This window comes from Hylobates moloch, unplaced genomic scaffold (assembly GCF_009828535.3).
Source record: "Hylobates moloch isolate HMO894 unplaced genomic scaffold, HMol_V3 SCAFFOLD_17, whole genome shotgun sequence".
In the NCBI taxonomy this organism is placed as follows: Eukaryota; Metazoa; Chordata; class Mammalia; order Primates; family Hylobatidae; genus Hylobates; species Hylobates moloch.
This window is the reverse complement of record NW_026652292.1, coordinates 30,353,015-30,365,268: the sequence shown is the minus strand read 5'-3', so window position 1 is coordinate 30,365,268 and position 12,254 is coordinate 30,353,015. Positions and strand designations below refer to the sequence as shown.

The window sequence follows — 12,254 nt, the reverse complement described above, 5'->3', positions numbered from 1 at the left end:
TATATATATATATATATATACACACACACACACACACATATACATATTTTTTTTTCTGTAAACTCTCCCAGTTCTTCCATAACTTATAAACATGATTTATACCACGGGGTAGATGGGAAAGTGGACAGGGGCAGGGCAGACTGATCGGGGTTGGGGAAGCTCCTCTCGCTGCCCCCTTGGAGTGGGCCCAGGCCCTTTGGAGGATGGGGACTCCAGGACATTCCTCCCTGAGGTTGTCTGGCTGCCTCTACCCCTGGTGCTCAGAATCCTGTGAGCCACTCAATTCCAGAATCCCTTCCGGGACTTACCCCAGGCCCACTGGACACGCTGCCCCTGGTCCCCAGAATCCTGAAGCGCCAGTCGGTTCCAGAATCCCCTTCTCAACTGCTGGGGTGGTGGGGTTCCTCCTTTCTGCTGTCCGCCTGACTCCACAGGAGGAAGGGAAGGGAGGGAGAGGGGGGCCCAGGTCTCCCCTCCATGGCAGGAGGAGGGTAGAGGTAGAATCTGAAGTAGGAAGGGCGTGGAAGGGTCAGGAGGGCTCAGCCCACGGTGAAGCCAAAGCCACACCGTAACTTGTTCTTGCGGTGATTCAGGAAGGCCCCAAGGGCCGGTGTCAGAGGCAGGGGTGGGAGCTTCTTCTCTAGCGTGGCACCCACGATCCAGTTGCTGTCCACAGAGCTTTAAAGAGGAGGTTGGCCTTGGGCAGGCCCAGCTGCTACCCAAAGGAGACAATGGTGTCCTGCATCCTTGTACTGGCCTCAAACTCCACATCCACCTGCAGCTGGTCACTGGGTTTGTGGTATTATGTCCAACCCAACGTTACAGTTGCCAACCTGTTGTTCAATGTGTATTTCCCAGCTAGAGACATGACAGTGCCCTCCTCCCGAGGCCGTCGGTGGTAGACCAGGTTTCTGCCCAGGGCCAGGCAAGGCGTGATGCTCTGGAGGTAGTGGGCTAGGAGGATTCCTGAACCCATCAGGACGTCTGGGTTCCCCAGGGTGACGTCCGCTGTAAAGTCAGAGCACTGGTACTCCCCATCCACCTGCCACTTCACAAACTTCGACTGCTGGGTCTGTATGGCCATCTTGGACCTGAGGCCGGGGCCCAGCTGGTGAACGACCTGAGCATTGAGGCTGCCACTGTTGTCCATGTCATCTGCCAGTACAGGGAATGCCTCTGTGGGACTCAGCTGCTTTGTCCCCATATACGTGACACCAAAATGGTTGTTGGACTCCCTGATTGTGCTGAGGGTTACTGTGTGGTTCACCTGGAAATGCTTACTCAACGCTTTGTTCACTGTGAACTTGACACCTTCCATCTACAGCTCCTTGCACTTCCGGTAGCACTCCTCGAATGTGCAGGGGTACGGCAGGCAGCGGCAGGCCCCATCCTCGGCACACCCTGCGGCACTGGCGGTTGCAACTCCGGGGGTCCGCTCCAAACCTCGACCCACACTGGTGCTGGCGCCCAGGCTGCCTCCCAGTGGCGGCAGCGTGAAGCCTGGATGCTAGGGCGGAGGTGGCGGCAGTCCCACGAGGGCCGGCACCAGGTGGTGGCGGCTGCCCTGCAGGCAGCAAGCTGACTGCCAACACGTTCCCCATGGTCACCTGCGAGGGGAGAGGTCAGAGGGCGGAGGTCAGGGCCTGCGCGCCCCTAACTCAGCCCCAGCAAACTCCTGCCCGCCTCAGGGCCCGGGTTCTCACTGGCGGCGGCGCCTGCTCCCAGCTTGTCTTGCCTCATTTAGGCACCTGCTGTGGTTACTTCCTTCTGGGCTGACTGACGTGGCCCTAGATTCGCACAATCCGGCCTGACACAGTCTGTGTTAATGTGACATGTCCATTGCTTTCCTTAGCCTCTTTTCTGGTGCGAAATTGAATACCATCACATACATTCCTTATATACAAGATTGAGGCCGGGCGCGGCCCACGCTTGTAATCCCAGCACTTTGGGAGGCCGAGGCGGGCGGATCACGAGGTCAGGAGATCAAGACCACTGTGAAACCCCGTCTCTATTAAAAATACAAAAAAATTAGCCGAGCGTGGTGGCGGGCGCCTGTAGTCCCAGCTACTCGGAGAGGCTGAGGCAGGAGAATGGCGTGAACCCGGGAGGCGGAGCTTGCAGTGAGCCGAGATTGCGCCACTGCACTCCAGCCTGGGCGACAGAGCAAGACTCCGACTTAAAAAAAAAAAAAAAAAAGATTGAAACATCGTTGTTATCTATGTCTCCTGTCTGTATTTTTTTTTTAATATTTTCTATTTTTTCTTATTTTTTATCAGAAATCAAATCTTAAGCAAAATAAATATTTTACATCCTTTTATTTTATTCATTCATCTATTCACTTAATGATTCAAGCTTATATACCTTCCACATACCTGGGATATTACCTCAACTTGAAAACTTCCATCCCTATTCACACCTGTCACTCCTCTCCATTGAAAGTGGTCTATTTCCTCTTTATGAATTAGGGCTGGCCTATGGTTGCTCTGACCTATAGAATGTGGAAAAAGTGGCACCCTGCTGATTGCAGGCCTGGGCTTAAGAAACCTGGCAGCTTCCAGTTTGCTCTCCATGGCCATGAGCTATTGTATAAAAAAAATGCAGTATACGGTTGGAGAAAAGAAGGCAACTAAGGCAGCAGACATGTGAGTCAGACATATCTAGCCCCAGTCAAGGCGTTCCAGCCAACACCATGTGGAACAGAGACCAGCATGCCCTACCCAGTCCTGCCCACGTGGCAGCATCCCACCAACAAGGATCTCGGTTTTCTTGTCTTCAACCATCAAGTTTAGGGGTAGTTTGCAATGTAGCAATAAATAGCATACATTTAAAACATGAAACTGAAAGAAACAAATACGAAACTTGTAAGTTAGCACCAAAAATATATCCGGGGAATAAAAGCCAACTTCTGGATCTACCGTCTACTCTCAGGGCTGAATCATGTTTAATTGGATCCAAAGAAAGTTACTGGTTTTAAAAAAAAGCAGAGGATGCAGCATCTAGCTTACAGGAAACTAATAAGACAGTGATTAGTGAAAATTGGAAACAGGTACGTAGAGAGTAATCATTCCAGAAATTAGAGTAACCCAGTGGTTTTCAATCCTACCAATAAACCAGAATCATCTGCCCCTTTTGAAAGTACAGATTTCTGGGTCCCATGCTTTAAGATCCTGACTTAAATAATTTGGAGTGGGATCCAGAATAGCATTCTGAAATGGGGTTGAGAGGGGACTATGAAGAATAAAAATAAACCTGCAGCTGAAAGGCCAATGGTTAGTAATAATGTATTATGTATTTCAAATAGCAAAAAGAGGATTTTAAGGTCTCATCACAAACACATGATAAAATACTTGAAGTGATGGATGTGCTAATTACCTTGATTTGATCATTCTGGCACTAGTTTCCAGTTTCTTGTTTCCTGTTGCCCTGAGGCCCCAGCTTTTTGTCTTTCAACTGTCCTGGATTTCTGGTGCCAGGATCTGACCTCACTGATGTGGACTTGCTGCCTTGACCCACAAAACCTCCATTCCACACGGACTCCCTGCTCTGCACTCAGAACTGGCTTTCCTGGACCTGACCTCTGTTTTGTCTTACTTAGGTACCTACTGTGGATACTTCCTTCCAGTAAGTATATATTTATGACGTACTTCAGATTAATACATACAATTATTATTTGTCAATTAAAAATCAAAATTTTTAAAATAAAAAATGGGTTTTTTTTTTTTTTTTTTTTTAGAGACAGGGTATCTATTGCCCAGGCTGAAATGCAGTGGTGCAATCATAGCTCACTGTTACGTCAAACTCCAGGGCTCAAGTGATCCTCCTGCTTCAGCCTCCAGAATAGCTGGGACTATAAGTGTGCACTTGCACAGCTAATATTTTATTTTTATAGAGAGGGGGTCTCCTTTTGTTGACCTCCCAAAGTGCTGGCATTACTGCTGTGAGCCACCATGACTGGCCCCTAAAAATGTGTTTCAAACTTGCAAATATATGGCTTTTTGTTTGTTTGTTTGATTTTCTATCTAAATTGCATTGTTATCTGAGAATACAATCTGTAATTGGGCTAGAGCTAGAAATTTGGGCTAGGGCTTTATCTGTCATTTTTGTTGCATAACAAAGAATGAATATTTTATAATATAAAAAGCTTATATAAAGTAATGAGACAAATATGCTTTTCTTAACGTGAGAAAAGGACAGGAACTAGTAGTTATGGCCTCAAACTAGCCTATAAACATTACAAAATCCAAATTAAAAACAATACCCTGTTTTATCAACAAAATTAGCTAATGTTTATAAAATTCTAACACAGGAACATTGTGTTAGAGTGGCCAAAATACCAAACAATAAGAATTCACAAATAGTGATGATAGAATTATCAATTAGTACCATATTTCAGAAAAGCAGTTGGGCCCTATATATCAAAGAATGTTCAAAATGTGTATTCCCTTTGACTCAGTAGTTTCACTTTCAAACACCTATTCTCTCAAAATAATAGATACCAACAAGAGATACATGTATAATACCTTTATTGGGATAGAAATGGAATACTAAAGTCATAAAAAGGAGGAGGAAGTGTATACTCTACCCCAAAAGGCTAATATAGTAAATGTGAGTGATGGCAATTCTATCCATGCCAACATAGAAAAGAGTAATGCAATGTGTTGCATAACCCTTGCAATGGGAAATAAGGAAATCAATTTTTTAGAATGAGTTTAAAATAAACTCATCATGTGGTGCCTTATATAGGACATGTTGTAGGTCATTTTAATCAATAACCTTAATGGTTTTACAGCAAATCTGATCCTCACATTGTCTAAAAAATAAACTAAATAAGTAGGAGAGGACTAAGTTAATGTCACATAAATATATAGCTTTATTGTAATTAATGTAATATACAGATCTTACAATTCAACAAAAAGTAAATGAATAATATACCCCTAAGACAGTCTGGACTAAATGTCATTTTCCTCTGCTTAGCTGTTGAAAGTAATGAAATAATCGATAATTCAAGGTTATTTTCCAACTGGGAAATTTTCAGAGTGGTTGTCATCCATTTTGCCACTCAGCTGTAGAAAAAGTCCAGCAATGTTCCTGTGGAACAGTGGATTCTGAACGGGGTAATTTCCTGATGCACCTGCCAGAATGAATTAGCTACCTATTGCACAGCCAGGCACATGCACGCCATGATCTGTTGCATGGAGCTATTTAAAATCTAGTGAATGTGAAGGAAGCCAAATTATTTCCCCTAAAATACTGAGGATTGTTAAGTTAAACACACTGAATGAACTCAGGGGAATGCTCTGCCCCAGCCTCTGTTTGCCCGATGGCAGGACATCGACCTTTCCTGACTGGAGACAGCACTGGCTCATCGGCCCAGAGTAGGTACCAGCAGGCACCAGATGAATCTGGGAGCAGATTTTACTATCTTCCCACATTTCCCCACTATTATTTTATTTATCTATCTATCTATCTATCTATCTATCTATTTATTTATTTATTTATTTATTTGAGACAGAGTCTCACTCTGTCACCAGGCTGGAGTGCAGCAACACGATCTCGGCTCACTGCAACCTCTGCCTACTGGGTTCAAGCGATTCTCCTGCCTCAGCCTCCCAAGTAGCTGGGTCTACAGGCGTGTGCCACCACGCCCAACTAATTTTTTGTATTTTCAGTAGAGATGGGGTTTCACTGTGTTGGCCAGGCTGGTCTCAAACTCCTGACCTCAGGTGATCCACCCGGCTCAGCCTCCCAAAGTGCTGGGATTACAGGAGTGAGTCACTGTTGCCCAGCCCCCACCCTTTAAAAGACTAGAACTGAGCCAAGCACAGTGGCTCATGCCTGTAATCCCAGCACTTTAGGAGGCTGAGGCTGGGAGATCCCTTGAGGCCATGAGTTGGAGAACCACCTGGGCAACATAGAAAGACGCTGTCTCTACAAAAATTTAAAAATTAACCAGATGTGGTGATGCACACCTGTAGTCCTAGTTACTCAGGAGGCTGAGGTGGGAGGATTGCTTGGGCCTGGGTGATGGAAACTTCAGCAAGCCATGATTGCCACTGCACTCTAGCCTGGGTAATATAATGAGGCCCTCTCTCTCATAAAAAAAAAAAAAAAAAAAGAAAAGAAAAAAAAAAAAGGCTAGACTGGGTGCGCTGGCTCACGCCTGTAATCCCAGCACTTTGGGAGGCCAAGGCGGGTGGATCATGAGGTCAAGAGCTCAAGACCATCCTGGCCAACATGGTGAAACCACATCTCTACTAAAATTACAAAAATTAGCTGGGCAAGGTGGCATGCACCTGTAGTCCCAGCTACTCGGGAGGCTGAGGCAGAAGAATCACTTGAACACGGGAGGCAGAGGTTGCAGTGAGCTGGGATCGCACCACTGCACTCCAGCCTGATGACAGAACAAGATTCCATCTCAAAAAAAAAAAAAAAGGCTAGAACTGCTCTCTCCTTTGTTTTGCCACTATATGGGATTTATGGCTCTTTGTTAAAATACCATTTAAGCAAATCCTCTAAGCCACTGCCTTGAGAGAGAAGTACTGTTGAACTGAGGCCTCTCCCCAGTGTTGAGTATAGCACGGATTAATAAACTTGTGCTTGTTTTTCTCTTGTTAATCTTATTTTGTTTTCAGAAGAGTGTTTCAACTAAAAACCTAAGAACAGAAAGAAAATAAATTATGTTTTCTCACCTACAAATACCTAGGGAGGGCAGTAATTGACACTTGAGCCATTCTTTCTGGCAGAAGTTACATAGTAGGGACAATTGCTTGTAGAGACATTAATACATCCTAAACTTTATCATAGCCAGGTGTGGTGGCACACCTATAATCCCAGCTATTCGGGAACCTGAGGTGAGAGAATCGCTGGAGCCCAAGAGTTTGAGGCTAGCCTGGGCAATATTTCGAGGCCCTCATCTCAAAAAATTAAAAAAATTAAATAAACCCTATCATAAGCATATAAAGACATACCTGTGACTTACTTTGGCAAAAAGGTTTGGATTCCAGTTATCAAAAAGTGGCCTCCCATTAAAGAAGCGTAAGTTAAAGAATAGGTTAGATAAAACATATTTTTCTGTTTTATAACCCTAGAGACTGATGTTTGATCTCACCACATTTTCTTGGCTCCCTTGAATTGTGAAACGGCATCAAAAAAAGGGTACTGAAAGGCTTTAAGAGTTAGGGGTCTCTACTAAGCCCTGTAAAAGTTAAAGTAAGGATTGTCCAATGAGTGACCAGGTTCAACCTGGTTAGCAGGGTGTAGTGTTATAATATATATGTTCTATATGCACACATATGTATAAATATACACATACCTATGTATACACACACACATATATTTGCACATACACACACGTATACACGTGTATATACATTGGTTTTTTGTCCCCAGCTCATCCTAACTCCCACAATCCTTTGTACAGTATTTTATTATCATGTTGCGTATGTTAGTTCTCAGGAAACAGAATCTCTCTGACCTTCCCTTGCTCCTGACTTTCTGACTGTGGGTCTCAAGACCATCCCCAGAGAGGGTCCCACCCTGTAACTGGGGGAAAGAATGCCGACTCAAGAAGCTTCCATAAAAACCCGAGAGAACTGGGTTGGTGAGCTTCCCAATAGCTGAACACAGGGAGGGTGGTGCACCCCGGGAGGACAGGGAAGCTCAGCACCCTTCCCCCATACCTCGCCCCACGTCTCTTTGCTTGGATTTTTTAATAGTATCCTTTATAATAAACCAGTAAACCTCAGTGTTTCCCTGAGTTCTGTGTGCTGCTCCAGCAAATGAATTGAACTCAGAGGGGATCATGGGAGCCCCAATTTGACACTGATTGATCAGAAGTTCCAGAGGCCCAGATTTGTGACTGGTGGGAAAGAGGGGGCAGTCCTGTGGGACAGAGCTCTCAACCTGTGGGATCTGATGTTGTCTCTAGGTAGATGTGTCCGAATTGAATTAGAAGACAACCAGCTGGTGTCTGCTGCCTGGTGTGTGGGGAAAACTCCTATGCATTGGGCCACAGAAGTCTTCTGTGTTGATTGTTATGGTGGTATACAGAGCAGAGGAAAAACATGATTTGGAAGAGTTTTTCCAAAACACAGGGCAATGGCATTTTTCCTTTTTTCAGTGGGAGGGGCTACCCTCAAACTCAATTTCACACTGGCGACCCCCAACATTTTCAAGTTCTGGACCACTGTCACCTGTGCTCACATTGCTTAGTGTTAAGGCACATATGTCCCTTAGCCACGCAAGATACTCTTACACTTATTGCATAAAACAAGAGAGCAACAGAGGTTATTGTCCCTCTGCTGGTAAACAGTCCGGTGTATCCAGGCACATCCCAGCCCAAGCCGGACTCTACAAATTCCGGAAACTGAGAGACTGTACGGACAGACTGAGACACACCTGCTAACCTGCTCAAAAGTGGTGCATCCTTGGGTCTGGCCCAAGCCCATTGTGGGATAAGGCCTTACAAGCCTGGCCCACATCTGAATCTAGTCCATAAAATCAAAAGTGGATTAGATGTCAGGGAATGTTCTAACAGTCATTGTTCTTGCCCGATTAACTGGTCATTAAACACAGAACACAAAACACCCCTCTGTTCCATAGCTCTTGGCTGGGGATAGATAAATCTTCATAGTCTCTAATACATTCTCCTTTAGATTGCTATTAATTCACTTCTTTCGTTATTCAATCTCCCCATCTCCCTTTTTGGGGAATGGGAGTTGATTATTTTGTAGCTCTTGTAGTTGCTGTTTATAAAACTTTGGTCAGTTGCATTGTCTTAAATACTTGCTTTATTTGGATCCATCTCTTTTATCCATTTATTTGTACTGATTTTTAAATGGGCATAAAATTCAAAAAGTACAAAGTAATTTTAAAACTTTCTTTCTTATTCTATTCTCCCCAATAAATACCCTGTTCTGACCTCCAGAGGTAGCCAACCTTATGAGATTTCTAGTGTAATCTTCCTAAGATGTTCTATGCATATAAGTTGATTTTTTAAACAAACAAAAATAGCATAGCATAGGCATATTTCTGCATCTTGATTCCTTTTATTCAACAATATATTTTGGCAATTATTTATTATTAGTACAAACCTACTTCATTCATTTTTAAAGTTGCATAACATTTCATTCCATGATTGTACTATTATTTATTTCATCACTCCACATTGGTGGATATTTAGTTTCCTTCCTTTACAATTATAAATCAAGCTAACGTTAACATCTTCATACATTTGTTTTTGCCTCCACTAGTGAAAGAGTATGCATGTATTTCATTTTAATAGCTAATTTTAACAGCTGTTGCCAGATTGTCCCCTGGAGAGGCCTGTAGTAATTTCCTGTCCCATTTCCTGTTTCTCTAAACAATGACCAACAAAGTGTATTATCAAACACTTTGATAATCATTTTAATCTGTGTGAATCTGATTGGTAAAACATATTTTATCTTTATAGTTCTAATGAAAAATTAACTCCTTCTTTCCTATTTTTGTACCTTTTATATAATTTCTCTCTCTGTTGTATTAGCTACTGCCTCCAGAACAATGTCGAATAATTACTGTAAGCATGGATTTTCTTGTCTTGTCCCTAACTTTAAAATGAAGAAGTTTGATATTTCCCATTAAGTAGCCCTTGGGTTGAGTTACAGATATTTTGCCAGTCTCAGAGACTGTTTCCAGGGAACACAGTCTAAGACACGAGCCTGTGAACCACTATTTGATAGTTATTTTCCATTTGTTTCTCCAGGCCACCACTCTCCCTCCTGACTTTCTGCCTCAGGAGGCTCACTTGTGTGAATTACATGAACTGCTGTTCCTCCTTCCCTTGGATCCTTTGTGGTGGCACTCTTTTGACTAAACCCAACAGAAAGCCAATGGGCACAGAAGTTATGTGCCCATTGGCTTTCTATTGGGGTTAGTCTGTGCCATTTGGCTTTCTGTTGGGTTTAGTCAAAAGAGTGCCACCACAAAGGATTCAAGGGAGGGAGGAAAATAAGGCTGGGTAGTGTTGAAGTCAAAATTAAAATATGCAAACAAATCTCTGAAATTCAACATTTATTTCAGGAAGAGAGAATTGCAATTCAGAGCATACATGCAGACCAGGTGGTCTTCAGAATATCTGAAGAACAAAGAGAACGTCGGAAGTTTTATAAAAAAGAGAATGTTACACATTGACCATTGAGAAAGTTCATTGGCACTAGTAAGTTTCTGGAGAGCTGGCAAACTCTGATTTGTGAGCAACACCAATGTGCAAAGTTAGTCCTAGAGTTGCACAAGTTATCTCAGCAACAATAGATAAAACTGGTTTCAGGTTACAACAGGTAGTTTCAGCAGCTGGACTTGCAGAGAATTACATTCTTGGAGTAATATTGTGTGTCTTGAGTGCTTTCCCCTCAAGCTTCCCTACTCTGTTTTAGTTTGGTACTACAAGAGTAATTCAATTCATATAATCATATAACCATAATACATCCATTTTTCAATGCACATGGCAGGTCAATAGCCAGACACTGAGATGCAGCAGAGAAAGAGATTGAATCACAAGGCTGGTGAACCAGGAGACAGGAGGAAATCTCAAATCCATCTCCCTACGGAGTTTGGGGCTAGGGTTTCTTTGTTTTTTGTGTTTGAGACGGATTCTCATTCTGTCACCCAGTCTCTAATGCAGTGTCATGACTTTGGCTCACTGCAACCTCTGTCTCTTGGGTTCAAGTGATTCTCCTGCCTCAGCCTCCCAAGTAACTGGAATTACGGGCATGTGCCACCATGCCAAGCTAATTTTTTTGTATTTTTAGTAGAGACAGGGTTTCACCATGTTTGCCAGGCTTGTCTTGAACTCCTGATCCCAAATGATCCAACCACCTCAGCCCCCCAAAGTGCTGGGATTACAGGTGTGAGCCACTTTGCCTGGCTTGGGGCTAGGGTTTTTAAAGGTTTTAGAGTGGGACAAAGTATGGAGATCACCGATTGGTTGAAGACTGCAGTATAGAGTCACAGGACAGAGAGGTGAAGAAACTGTATTCTCATGCCAATTTCATTTCTCTGGTTGGTGTCAGCTGTTTTGCTGCAATTCAGGATTTGAAAAACATCTTAAATAATCCTTACACAAAAGTTTTATGATTCTAACATCAGAAATCCTATCTATAGGAAAAATGGGAATGCAAATGTCAGTATCTAATGCTATGTGACTTTTGGTTACAAGGAAATGGGCCAAAGCGCAGCCCAATTAATGCTTAATCATAACTATATTAGTGTACAGAATTCTTGTTAACCTGATGAAGATGGCTTTAGTCAACTTTCACAATAGTTGCTCTGCTGGTCCAGGTTGAATGGGTTATTTCATTGTTGGAAGGTCAATGCTGCTCTCCAACTGGCCTGTTCAATATGACTCTATCCTTCCAAATACTGGTAGTATCTTTCTTCTTCTGTCCCCTCAAACCTAGAGATGGTGAAAATTCTGTTGCTACTATCACTTGTGGTTCTCTTGCACCAGCCATACCTTTTTAACTAGTCCTTCTTTAAATAAATCCCCTTCAAATCATGCAGGGTCTAATTATGCCATCTCTTTCCTTTTGGAACCAAGACTAATTAATGTACACTCATTAGGTACAAGTGAAACCACCTTTGTAAAGGTTATGACAGTAAGAGAAGTCTAGCATGGCCGACTCCATCTTGCTTCCAGCTTCACGGGCTGGCTGACCTCACTCATTCCTGGGCATAGGCCAAGCTAACCAAGGGAAGAATTCAGTTTATAGTTTAACTTTGAAGCAAGGATAATTATAGTCCCTCCCTTAAACTAACCTCCCTCCTTGCTCAAGGACCAAAGCTGCCTTTGTAAAACAAACGAAAGGTCACAAAATTAGGATAATGGAAGGGGCCTGAATTCTGCTGAAATGTAAGCATATTTCCTATAATCCCTTATGGTTCAAGAGTCATGTGGTCAGAGGTCACAAGATTTGTGAATTCCCCAATTGCTCCTATAGATAGTATCACTATTATAGAACTTAAGATTGGTCTTTTGAGATGTTTTTCAGACTTTTGCATTCTGTTAGCTGATGACTCTACCTGGACCCAGGACTCATGACTCAACCAGAATTGTGGCCCCTACCTAGAGGCAGACTCAATGTATAAGAACTGTTTTCCATACCCTTATGATTTTATCTCCAACCAATCAGCAGCACCCATTCCCTAGACCCTTGATCACCAAATTATCCATAAAATCTCTAGTTCTCAGGGAGACTAATTTGAGTAATAATTCCAGT

At 43.2% G+C, this 12,254-nt stretch overlaps 1 pseudogene; it reads right to left on the bottom strand.

Moving 5' to 3' along the window:
- Positions 1 to 523: 523 nt before the first annotated feature.
- LOC116457135 (mitochondrial import receptor subunit TOM40 homolog) lies at positions 524 to 1,601 on the bottom strand (annotated as a pseudogene).
- Between the last annotated feature and the right edge of the window lie 10,653 nt (positions 1,602 to 12,254).